The sequence below is a fragment of the Neolamprologus brichardi genome, chromosome 14 (genome assembly GCF_056152115.1).
Source record: "Neolamprologus brichardi isolate AB-2024 chromosome 14, ASM5615211v1, whole genome shotgun sequence".
NCBI lineage: Eukaryota > Metazoa > Chordata > Actinopteri > Cichliformes > Cichlidae > Neolamprologus > Neolamprologus brichardi.
In genome coordinates, this window is record NC_142117.1 from 30338671 (window position 1) to 30351794 (window position 13124).

Genomic DNA, 13124 nt, shown 5'->3' on the forward strand with positions numbered 1-13124 from the left:
GGCTCTGAGACGGGAGTAATGACGCCTAATTTCTCCATCCTGACCAGCTCTGCCTTGACTCTGTCTTTCATGGCCAAAGGGATGCGATGTGCTGGGCGAACAACTGGTTTCACATCTGGGTTCAGTGTCATGCGATAGGTGACTGGCAACCTTCCAAGCTCATCAGAAAATAAGTCGCTGTATTCTGTGATAAGCTGTTGTGACAGTCATCTGCAGACGTGCTCAATTGGTGGACGTCAATGCTGAATGATACAAGTCCCATTTCTCTGCATGCACATAGTCCAAGTATTGGCTGAACATCTTCATTAATAACAAAGAATGATAGCACATGTGACTGTCCATGCAGAAAACACTGCAGCTTAATTACACCTGAGGTTTGAATCTTGCTGCCTCCAAATGCTACTAGGTTAACGGACTTGGGGTGTGCTTTCATTTGTTTATCTGCTCTTATAATGTTAACTGTTTTCTTGGGAAGCACATTACATTTAGCACCTGTGTCCACTTTCATCTCAACAGGAATCCCATTAATGTGCACGGTGACAAAAACTTCCTCTTTGTGTTCCACATGCACATCAGTCGCATGGATTGCATATTGCAGGTTTACTCCATCAACGTAGAATGTGTCATCTCCGCTGTCATCAGCTTGGTCTGTTTCCACATGATGAACTGACTTTCTGTGTCTTGCTACGTTTTGGGTAGGCTGAATGGCTCTGCACCGTTTCTTAAAATGATTCCACTTTGTGCATGCATGACACTGCTGCCCAAAAGCTGGACATTTACTCTTTTTTGCAGCATGAGCCCCCACAGTTAGTACAGTTAGTGATATGCTGAGTTTCAGACCTGTCTCCTTGTATTTTTATTTTATCTCCCCTGTGCTTTCTTGTAAATTTGGGCTGGAGCACATCAACATTTGTCGCAGATTGTTGAAGAAAAGCAAGTGTTTTATTATGCTCTTCAGTCATTTCATGAATCTGGCAGACAGATATGGCTTTTGCTAGCATTAAATCACTATCACGCAGTAGAACTTCCCTTAAATTGTCATTGTTGATGCCACAAACTAGTCTGTCTCTTATTAGTTCTTCACTCAGATCACCAAATCTGCAGCTTTTTGCTTTAATCCGTAAATCACTTACATAGGATTCAACAGTCTCGCCAGTCCTCTGATTCCGCGTGTTGAACTTGTGTCTTTCCATCGTGACGTTGGTTTGTGGGCTGCACATTTCTCTGAATTTCCTTTTGAGGCACTCTGTCATGAACTGGCTGTGTGGAGGCAGATGAGGACTCAAACGCAAAACTAACGGAGACAGGAATTGAACTCAAAGTCACTGCTTTATTGCAGGCCTTACAACGAAACAGAACTAAACTGGGAATACTAACAGAAGACCGAGGGAACACAGAAAGACACACGGGTTCGGGGAGGAGACATTGACGACGCGACACTGAACTGAGGGAGACATGCACATAAATACACAGAGGGTTAACGAGGGAAGTGGGAGCACACAGGGAACACAGCTGACACAAATAATCGTAACGAGACACGGCAGGAGTAAATGCAACACTGACGGGAGACTGTCAAAGTAAAACAGGAAGTACACAGAGGTTCAGACAGGAGGAGAGAGAGCACGCGCATAACGGGCTGGGGAAAAACATGGAATAAAACACGAGGGGAAACAAGGGTTCACAGATACACAGAGGGGCAACCAAATAAGGAACATCTTTAACAACCTAGGAACCACGGCATAAGGAACAAAATACAAGAAAACTAAGAATGCTAGAATGCTGGGCCAACATGGCCCAGGACCATGACACACTCAGGATCCTCCAGGTCCTCCTCTCTCACTTCTGGCGCGTAAAGGACCATGACATCACCCCCCCCCCCCCCCCCCCCCCCCCTCCTCCTCAAGGGCTGGCTCCTGACAGCCCAAACCCGAGACCCAAAAGACAAGAAAACAAACAACCCACCCAGGGCGGGAGGCAGGGGACCAGGACGGAGGGAACGAAACCAAACAAAAGACAGAGCATGAGACCAAAACTGAGTCTACAAATACACAAAAACAGATCAAAACATGGAAGACTGTCCAAAGAGGTCGGAAGGTCAACCCAGGGGACGATAGCACAAAAGTTCAGTTCAGCTGTTCCGGGGGCCGACCACGTGAGAAGTGGCAGCAGAACAGGTCCGGAGGCCAGCCGCGTGGAAGACGGCGGCTGCGGCTACAGCGCAGGTCCGGAGGCCGGCCGTGTGGAAGACGGCGGCGGCCCTCAAGTGTCGGGCGTACTGGTCGAGACTTGGTGGGCATAGGATCAAACGAGGCAGGACCAGACGGTGGCGTGGCAGCCACAGGACCAGGCGACGTTGAAGGCGAAGCATAGGCTGGACCAGGCAGTGGCGTCTTGGACCATCCAGCGGAGAGGAGGAGGTGCTGGCCGGGCTGACCACAGCCGCCAGCTGAGACGAGGAGCGGCTGGCCGGGCTGACCAGAGCCCCCAGCTGAGACGAGGAGCGGCTGGCCGGGCTGACCAGAGCCGCCAGCGGAGACGAGGAGCGGCTGGCCGGGCTGACCAGAGCCGCCAGCGGAGACGAGGTGCTGGCCGGGCTGACCAGAGCCCCCAGCGGAGACGAGGAGCGGCTGGAGAGGTTCGCCTGAACCCCCAGCGAGAACAGACGCAGAGCCAAGTGGTGCGGAGACCTCTGGCTCAGCAGACGCTAACTGTAGCTGCACAGGGCACACAGCCGGCTTGGGACGCAACGGTTGGGGCTGTGCAGTGCAAACAGTCTGTCCAAGCTTTGTCAGCACGACACTGTCCTTAACTGGCTGAGTGAGCTCACAAGAGCTTCCAGCAGAGGATGGCATTGACTGAACGGGTTGCTGAGCTATTAACTGGGCTGGTGACTGAGCTAACAACTGAACTAGAGACTGAGCTGGTGACAAAACACGGAACTGGGCTAATAACTGCGCTAATGACTGCGCTATGGACAGAAGTGCAAGTTGTAGTGGTGGTTGCAGTGATGGTGGATCAGCAGGTAGTTGAACTTGTGATTGAGCAGGTGACTGACTCTTGGCTGCTCTCCTCCGGGGAACAGGAACGGGTGCTGGGCCTGGCCGAACACCAGCCATCCCCACCCAAGGAACAGATACGGGTGCAGGGACGAGCTGGGCTCTGGCTGCCTTTACCCTGGGGGCCGGTGTAGGTGCAGGAGCTAGCTGGACCTCTGCCGCTCCCACCCGAGGAACTGGGACATGTGCAGGAGCCAGCAGGGTCACAGCTGACCTCACCCGGGGAACCAGAACAGGCGCAGGCGACGGCTGGGTGTCTATCAACCCCACCCGAGGAGCAGGTATGGGTGCCGGGATGAACGGAGCCTCTGCCAGGCTGGGGACAGAAGCAGGGACCAGCTGGACCTCAGCCACCCTCTCCCGAGGAACTGATATGGGAGCAGGGGAAAGCTGGGCCCGCGCTGCCCTGGTTACAGGAACTGGAGTTGGAGAGCTGAGCTCAGGAGCAGTAACAGACACTGGGAAAACCAAGTTAGTGGAGCCAAACACAGTTTCAGCAAACAGAGACTTATGGCAGGCCAATTTTAGCAACTCTGCTGTTCTTAAGCTGTCCATGTCAGAAGTAGCAGTCTTTAAAACACTCATTGTACAGAAGGATCCAGGCTTAGCAAAGTTAGAGTCTGTAATTACTGGTTCAGAAGGAGCGGTTATAGAAAGAGAAGCATTCTTATAGACTGTTTCTAAATACGCTGGTTGGAGAGCAGCATAGTCCAGGAGTGGAGAAACACCGTCCACAGTCTTATACTCAGCAGGTACAGGAGTAGGGGAGTTAACACAGGTGTCTGAAGCAACTGGGTGCGAAACTTACTCTGAAATATTCAATCTGAGCTCCCCTAGCAGTTTACTCATGACGGGCGGTAACTTGTTTCCCTTAACCTTAACAATCGTGATTGAATGCACAGTCTTAGTGTTGTCAACACCTGAGTTACCAGACTTCACATCTGCCATTGTTAACTCGAGGGGAGCAACAGATTCAGAGCTAACAGACAAGACAGGAAAATCAAAATGTGACAGAGGGTCAAAAGCAACCCAAAGAACAGAAAGCGCAGCCTTTGAAGGTTGGAAGACACACAGTTCATTTTCCAGGGGGTCCCCTCTGGTTTCAGCAGAAAGAGGAACCTCAGGACTGTTTGTTTTAATATTTAGTTCACAAGTATGCAACTCAGAAATAGTCTTTTGCTTTTCTAAGGTGAGAGTATCAGTCTGTGTGTTAATTACTGCTGACCTGCGAGGAGCAAAGGAAAAACAGTCATTCTCAAACATGGGCATGAGGGTAGGTAATGCAGGCTCTGGATTAACTGACCCAGAATTACCAGACACAGAGTTAACGGCCTCTGGGATGACGCACACAGAGTGTAGAGCGTCAGAATTATTTAGTTCAGCCTGAACAGCGGTCTCTTGGGGGACAATGAAATCAGTCTCATGTTTAGTGGGTGCACAGGTGAACTTAGAAACATTGCGTGGCTTGCAAACACAGTCAACTTTAAACTTACTAATCCCCTTTGATGAGTTACAGACACAAAAAAACGTGGACTCAGGAACAGAATATTGTCCGATTCGGTCCGGCTCAGAAGGAGCATGGAAGAGACAGTCGGATTCACTCACCACCAGAGTTTGCTCAGTAACTTTAGGGTGGCGACGGCATGAGCATCGGTTTCTCCTGGGAACTGTGCCGTGAGTTGCCGGGGCTGTAGACGCAGGCACCTCTGAGACGTCAGCTGACTGTGCCGATGACGGGTCGAGCTGTGTCGAAGGGACAGTGCAGCTCCGAGCGAGGGAGTCCCAGGAAGAGCGCAAAGGACTGCAGCGGAGATAAGCTGCTTGTAGGAGGCACAAAATCTCTCCTCGGCCGCCGAGAAACCCTCTTCTTTGCGCGGGACGTGGGCGGCGATCGGGGAGGTGAACTGGAAGTTGAGAAGGCCGGAGGAGTTGTGGCAGGCGATAGGCTGAATCCTCCAACTCTTATCACCGTGGGATGATGTGGGGAAAAGGCAGTAGCGTTTGCAGTTTGGAGGCTGCGCGGCCCACCTAGAGCCAATCGAGTCCCATAAAAGGCAGACTCACGCTCCCGGGCATGCCGAGCCTCCTGCCTTCTCCTCTCGTTAGGGAAGGTGGAGTCTGCACGCTGCCGGTTCCGTAGGGAGTTTGCTGGGTCCATTACTGGTCGCGTCGTACTGACATGAACTGGCTGTGTGGAGGCAGATGAGGACCCAAACGCAAAACTAACGGAGACAGGAACTGAACTCAAAATCACTGCTTTATTGCAGGCCTACAACGAAACAGAACTAAACTGGGAATACTAACAGAAGTCCGAGGGAACACAGAAAGACACACAGGTTCGGGGAGGAGACATTGACGACGCAACACTGAACTGAGGGAGACATGCACATAAATACACAGAGGGTTAACGAGGGAAGTGGGAGCACATGGGGAACACAGCTGACACAGATAATCGTAACGAGACACGGCAGGAGTAAATGCAACACTGACGGCAGACTGTCAAAGTAAAACAGGAAGTACACAGAGGTTCAGACAGGAGGAGAGAGAGCACGCGCATAACGGGCTGGGGAAAAACATGGAATAAAACACGAGGGGAAACAAGGGTTCACAGATACACAGAGGGGCAACCAAATAAGGAACATCTTTAACAACCTAGGAACCACGGCATAAGGAACAAAATACAAGAAAACTAAGAATGCTGGGCCAACATGGCCCAGGACCATGACACACTCAGGATCCTCCAGGTCCTCCTCTCTCACTTCTGGCGCGTAAACAAAAGACCGCTCCCGTTCTATAGTTTCGGGACCTGCTAAGTTGAGCAATATGTAGGCTTGTGAGCGCGCTGGCTTGTCAGAGTGTGCCGCCGCTATAAAAATGTCATACTCTTGCTCAAAAATGCGCCAATTTTCAGCAACATTACCATCGAAAACAAGCGGGTCGGGCCTTCTGAATCCTTCCGCCATGTCGGCTGCAGTCCGGATACAAAAAATGCACCAACAAAATAGACTTGAGACGGGAAAAAAAAATACCGTCAACTACGAAGAACGTGTTCCGTCGCTTCTGACACCATGTTGTATGTTCACCAGTATGATAATGATGTATCATCAAGTGGATAATGTGGATCATTATCCACAAAGTGGATGATCTTAGAGAAATATTTCCTTTTAGCCTCTTTGACTGTATCCTGATAGAGGCGCCAGCAGTCCTTTAGGATATGAAGGGACACCTGCAGTTTGTCCCTTTTCCATCTGCGTTCAGCTCTACGACACTCCCTCCTCACAGCCTGAGTGGCGTCATTAAACCAAGGGTCAGTTTTAGCCTTGGGCTTCCTGGTTTTTAATGGGGCCACAAAGTCCAGAATAGTAAGGCAAGAATATTGAAACCAGGGGCTGAGGTCCTCTGTGTCCAAGGGAGTACGATCGGCGGGGATAGACAGCTGGCTAAAAGAAGCAGAGAACTGGGCAGCAGTGGAAGGGTTAATAATCCGACAGCGGCAAACAGGAGCGCTGGTTTGAACTGTAGAGCGTGAAAACACAACATCAAAAAATACAGCCATATGGTCAGAGAAAGCAGTGTCAGTCACTTCCACGTTAGACACAGGTAGACTGTGTGACAAGACCAGGTCTAGTGTGTGTCCGTGTTCATGTGTGGGACCAGGTATGGTCTGGACCAGATTAAAAGAGTCAATGAAACTTAAAAACTCCTTCACCAGAGGTTTATCAGGGCAGCAGACATGGATATTAAAATCTCCCACAATAAGAACATGATCGTAGTTGGGCATAATCCCAGCTAGAAATTCTGAAAAGTCATTCATGAAATTCTTATTGTATTTAGGGGGGCGATAAATAACAGCAAAAAGCACAGAGTTAGAGCGATTAACTTCAAAACACGTGAGCTCAAAGCTGGAAAACGAGGGCTGTAAAAAACACTGTTTACATTTAAAATCCTTTTTAAAAACAACCGCCGTACCTCCTCCTCTCCCTGATGTCCTTGGTGTGTTAAAATAGGAACAACCTGCTGGTAAAAGTTCAGATAAAATACTGGACTCACCAGTGTTAAGCCAAGTCTCCGTGACACACATGAAGTCTAGTTTCCAGGAGGTGAATAACTCATTCAGAATAAAAGATTTGTTCACCAGCAATCTGGCGTTTACAAGCCCAATCCTGACAGGAGCCGGGGATGAGGTATGAGCCTCAGCAGCATAGGGAGCCTGACACAGTGGCCTCAGATTGCGGAGGTTCGCCCGGCGTACGTTGAGCCGAGGAGGACAGGGGTCACGGAGGAGCGGCGCGTCATCCAGGCAGACCACGGGGATGAGGCAGGAATCCACAGGATCCAGGAAACGTCAGTGCACAAAAACTCCAGGAAATAATAATATTCCTTTGACAGTAGTGGGATGGTGCGCCAAAGAGATCTTGAGTTTAACCAGCCCACCACTGCGCCTACTCCGACGTCTTCGCCAGGGGAGGTAGCATGACAGCACGGCAAGTCGGGATATGTGACAGCAGCGGACACTGGGAATTCTGTCCTCCGTTAGAAAATGAAGCTGTATTTTGTCCAGAACTTCGGAGGTTCAGAAGCAATTGGCAATCGTACACCAGTAACGACCCGATTTCTTGAGTGACACATGACAGGAGCAATATAAAACCAAACAAAACTGACAGCGACAGACGAGCAGCCATGTACACCGACGCCATCTTGTGTCGTCAGTATCAGTAGTAACAGTGCGAGAATTATTATAGTGAGCACACATGGACTGAAGGGAATTTTTAAACAAAGATAAAGATAAAATGTGAAGAGAAATGGGATCTTTATATTGATTCAACTACTTTGACCGGCTCAGATAAAAATGTTTCTTAAATAACAAGCTCAGCTGGGGTAGGAACAGATAGCAAAATGAAAGTTGCCAAAAAGAGAAATATGAATTTTCTTTAAAAAAAAATTGTATAAAAAAAGTACAAATATTTTCATCTTCAAATGTGGCAAGTTTTACTTATGGGCAGTCACCATTTAAGGTTGCAAAGTTTGCATATAAACATCTGAACATTGTCTGGTGATACCTATTCTGTAATTTCAATAGCTTACAATAGATAACTCATACAGAATCAGGACATCTCAATCCGCTCTTCATCATTGCATAAGCCATTTATTTTTTCATGCTTTCTAAAGTCTATACAACAAACAGAAAAAAAGAAGCTTTTATTTTCAATGACATTATTGCTATCAATAACTAGGACTTTGTGCTTCTTACTCAAACATGGCTCGATGACACGGGCAACACAAAGCTGATTGCAACATCACCTACTAACTATAGTTTTGAACTTTGCACCCATACAAACAGGAGAGTGTTAACGTCTGCAGAATGAACAGACCAAGTGTAGAGGTGGGGAACCCAAAAAGAGACTATTGGAGACAGGACAATCTTAACAACAGGCAAGCCATTTATTTGGCTGATCCCAATACCAAAACTCAACATGGAATGGAAAAAGAAACTAAACCTTTCAAGTTGCCAGAACTAAACTAAGCAAAAACATTGGGGACACAGGGAGCTAGGAAACACTGGGGAGAATACACTGACAATCTGACAGAGGACAAAGTAAGACTGTCACAATAATTACACGGGGAGGGGGGTGATTAAGGGAGTGAAGGCAGCTGGGAAACACAGCAGTGACAAATTAGACGTAATGAGACAGGGGAAGCAAAACTGAATTTAAAGCACGAGGGACTATCAAGATACAACAAGAAAAACACAGGAAACTAAAACAAGGAGTAAAACACACAAACTTAGAGAAGAGAAAACAGTAACTAAATACAAAGAGAAGACTGACATGGGAGACAAAAATAACAAAACACAAGAGGATGGGCAACGCTGAAAATACAAAACTTTGAGATAACTAAAAACTGAATGGTAGAGTAAACATACTAAGAATACACAAGCGCAATACAAACATTCTACAAATCAAGAATCAGCACAGAATATACAAAACCACTAAAAAGACCCCAAATTCTACAACATTAGGTAAAATGACCGACTCGTATGACAATGTGGTGGTGGGATTGCTATGATATAAAAAAACATAATTGCAAGTCTTTGCTTTTTGACAGTTATTTTACTGTTGCATTTTAAAGTTTAGTAATTAATTCTGTATATCCTCCTGTATTAGTAGGGGAGACCGGGGATAGTTGTAACGTGGGTCAGTTGTAACACTTCCAATTTCTCCAATCAGGGTTAAGTTTCAAATGATGCGATTCATCCTGTACATGTCCAATTCAGTTCTGCTATCACATGTGAAAAATCAGCACATTTTGTCAAACACAGACAATTTAACACAAAAAAAGTAATTTGTATGCCAAAAAGTAAGTTTTTCTACTTTATTTCAATTTCTAATAGCATTATCTGCTTTGCAGTTAAACTCATCAAACTTAAATTATGTTATTTGTATGCCTATGAGGATATATTCTGTGTAGGTCTTTAGTGCTAATGTTTTAGCCGTTGGCTGTAATGTTAGCTAGTTCATGGCTATAGGAGTCTGGGTCAGTTGTTACAGCAACAGTCTGGGTCAGTTGTAACAATAATGCAGATGTTAAAACTTACCACACTATTACTTTAACTTATATTAAACAAGTTGGAGCAACGACATCAGCAGAGAGAGGTTCACTGGTCACCATTGTATATGCGGTTAATGCCATTGGCAACACAATTCCTCCACTGTTTGTGTTCCCACACATACATTATGCAGACCACTGTGTCAGAGATGGACCAGTAGGAAGTATTGGTAGTGGAAAAAAAGCAGGATGGGTGCAAGAAACAGATTTCCTCATCTTTCTGAAGCATTTTGCAAACCACACCAAGGTAAGCCATGATAAAAAGTAATGGAATTGCGATGCTGGTGCACAACTACATTTTTTCAGTTTCATTGTTATGTTCAAAAGTTGGTGCAGGAGTTGTAGGTTATAATGCCCACTGAGCCAATGAGGCCAAACTCAAGGAAGACCAACCAAAATTAATGAGATATTCAGTTGCAGAAAATTCCATAATTTGTCTTTTTTGAAGGGTTGGAATATGTTCAAAAGCTAGATTTCTGCATTCTGTCACACACACACATAGGTACATAAATGGCTCTAAGTGCATTCATGTGTTGAATAAACAAAGATTACATGTTAATGTTTTGTTAGTAACCTTATTTCATTGTGTTACATTTCACCCCAGGATATGTTACAACTAACCCAGACTATGGGGTTAATTGTAACATTTCACTCTTTGTGTTTGAGGCCATACCATGCAATAGGTAATTGTGCTGCAGAGAAAATAGCTGCACTATTTAATAGCAGAGACATGTAAATACTTTGCATTACATTTTGAATCCACTACCTTAAAAGAGCTCTAATTTACAGACAGAAATGTCAAAAATGTTACAACTATCCCCGGTCTCCCCTATTCACTATATATCATCCTCTTAGACTGAGACATGGCTTCCCCTAAGAATTAGGTTGTTTCTTGTCATTTTTTATTATTAGTTTTTGTTTTATTAGTTTTTAGCATTAGCTGTGATTTGTCTGAGAATTACTTTGAACTACCCTAATCAAAATGAAAGATGTTATAAAAACAAATTAAGTTGTAAGCTAAGTTGTAATTTCTGATTTATAATAATTATGGGGCATCAGAGCAATATAGCTGCTGAGGTATGGTCTGAAAATTATTAGTTCATTGTTTCACATGTGGTAAATGGCAGATATAGAACCACCAGCTTTACAAATAGTAGAAAACCTGCTGTACCTCCTGTGCAATAGAAACTCCTTAAGAGCCAAAGTAAAAGTAAATAAAAGCATCCAGCCATCGTCATCCCACCTTTGAGGGGATGGCTGTATGTTTCTGCAATCTCTAGGGATATGTAAATAGAAGATCGTCCATCCCTACATGCGGTGTCACTGGATGTCATTGGATGCCAAGTGAAAATGTACAGTTCTTGTGAAGCTTAAAATGTGAAAGCACAGGTGTTTTGTTGTTAACCCCAAACTATCTGTGTTTAGCTGGGTTATTATTTTTTGTTCTTAACCACTGTCTATTGCTGCTAAAGATTTGAAATATCTCTAACCAATTTTGTTTGAGGAGTTTTTGTTTTTCCTTTTTGTCTTATTACGTTATCAACTCCAATTTGAAACTTATTGTAATTTAATATTTGTTAAATATGTCTTTATAGAATGCTTCAATCAAACTAACTTATTTTATTATAGGTGGCTTTGACACAGTCAAAAGGCCTGGTGTCGTCTGTGTTTCTCTGTGAATTGTCCGTGTACTTAACGTTATTCCGTGTTTCTCCGTGTCGCTCTGCTCCTCACTCCGCTCCTCTCTCTGTGTCCTCCTTTTGCATTAGTTTTCCCAGTTTAGGGTTTTGTTCAGTTCTGCTCACACCTTGGTTATTGTGCTCTGTAAATAAAACCCACTTGCACCTCCGCCACTGTCAGCTTGTGGATTCTCCTTTCTCACCTCCACACGACTGCTGCCCCAGCCGTGACATTTATACTGTCCTCTGTTTTTCACAGTTATTTTGGCCAAGTTTGGTGTGGTATTGACTCTTGAAGATCGGCAGGGTTTATTAATTGGCACCATCCTCGGTCCATCTCTTGTAAATCCTTTTGTGTATTGTCTTAGGACGATGGAAATTAAAAATACGATTTTTAAGATACTTAGAAAGGTTAACATAGCTGGTTAGAGGCTTGTGAACTGTGAATGCACTTACATGTAAAATAGACAGAATCATTGGAAAATTCATGTACGAATTTTCTAAACTTTTTTCTGGTCGGATTTGCGAACTTCTGAATCCTATTTAGGAGAGGAGCATCCACCTGTGAACTGCTATCATAACTTTATATATGTTATGATCATTTATAAATGATTTATATAACAGTCACATTTTAACCAAATATGACAATGTTCATACAACCCGTAACGTTGCAAAGGTTTTCTGGAGAGGTAAAACATAAAAAGTCCGTCTCTCTCCATGTATTTGCGTGCAAGCGCATTGCTCCCATAAATCACAGAGAGGGAAGTGGCGCATACTAATGACCTCATAACCCCTTGACTTATGTTACATTAAAGAGACACCACAGTGTCCCACATGGTAAATGGCCATGTTATAGAAACTTAGGATAGCCAGGACAATTACAGAATGAAATTCCCTCTTTTTCGTTGGTTTTTTTCTTCTTCAAAAACTGTAAGAGTCAGCATAATATGTGAAAACAGTACCAGGAAGAACTGTACAAAACTTAAACAAGACCAGACCTCTACATTGGAGAGACCAAACAGCCACTTCACAAGCGCATGGCACAACATAGAAAAGCCACCTCAACAGGACAAGACTCAGCTGTCCATCTGCATCTAAAGGACAAAGGTCACTCTTTCGAGGATGCCAATGTTCACATTTTGGACAGAGAGGACAGATGGTTTGAAAGAGGAGTGAAAGAAGCCATCTATGTCCACTGTGAGCGACCATCTTTGAACCGAGGCGGTGGTTTACGACACCAACTCTCTGCCATTTATAGTCCAGTTTTGAGTTCCCTCCCCAGACGCCTTAACGCCCACTCACATCCTGGGCCATCTGACCTGAGGAATTCGCATGATAAGGTGGGGCCAGGTTTCACAAAGAGCTCACCCGAAACCCTGGCTGATTGGGACCCACACCCAGTTTCACACCTTGGCTCGGGTGATTAGAGGATCATCAGGGGGTCCTTTTGTCCATCTGTGGGGGGATACTACCACTAGGTTTAAATCTGGGACTCCCCACCATTTGACCTTAGAACTGAAGAAGCTTCTCGGATGAGAGGTGAAACATCTTCAAGCAACTTAAAGAAGTCCAGACGCTTTTCTTTGCAAGCTGCTTTGACTACAATGACCTGGATGACTGAGAACCTTCACAGACTTAAACAACACTCATGCTACAACAGTAACCAGCACGAAACACATAAAAATGCAACTTCAGGAACTATGGCAAAGCTGCATCAATCCCACGCTCAGGAAAAACAGGTCCACGCACATCCAATGGAGCCACGACGAAGAGGCCAAACAGA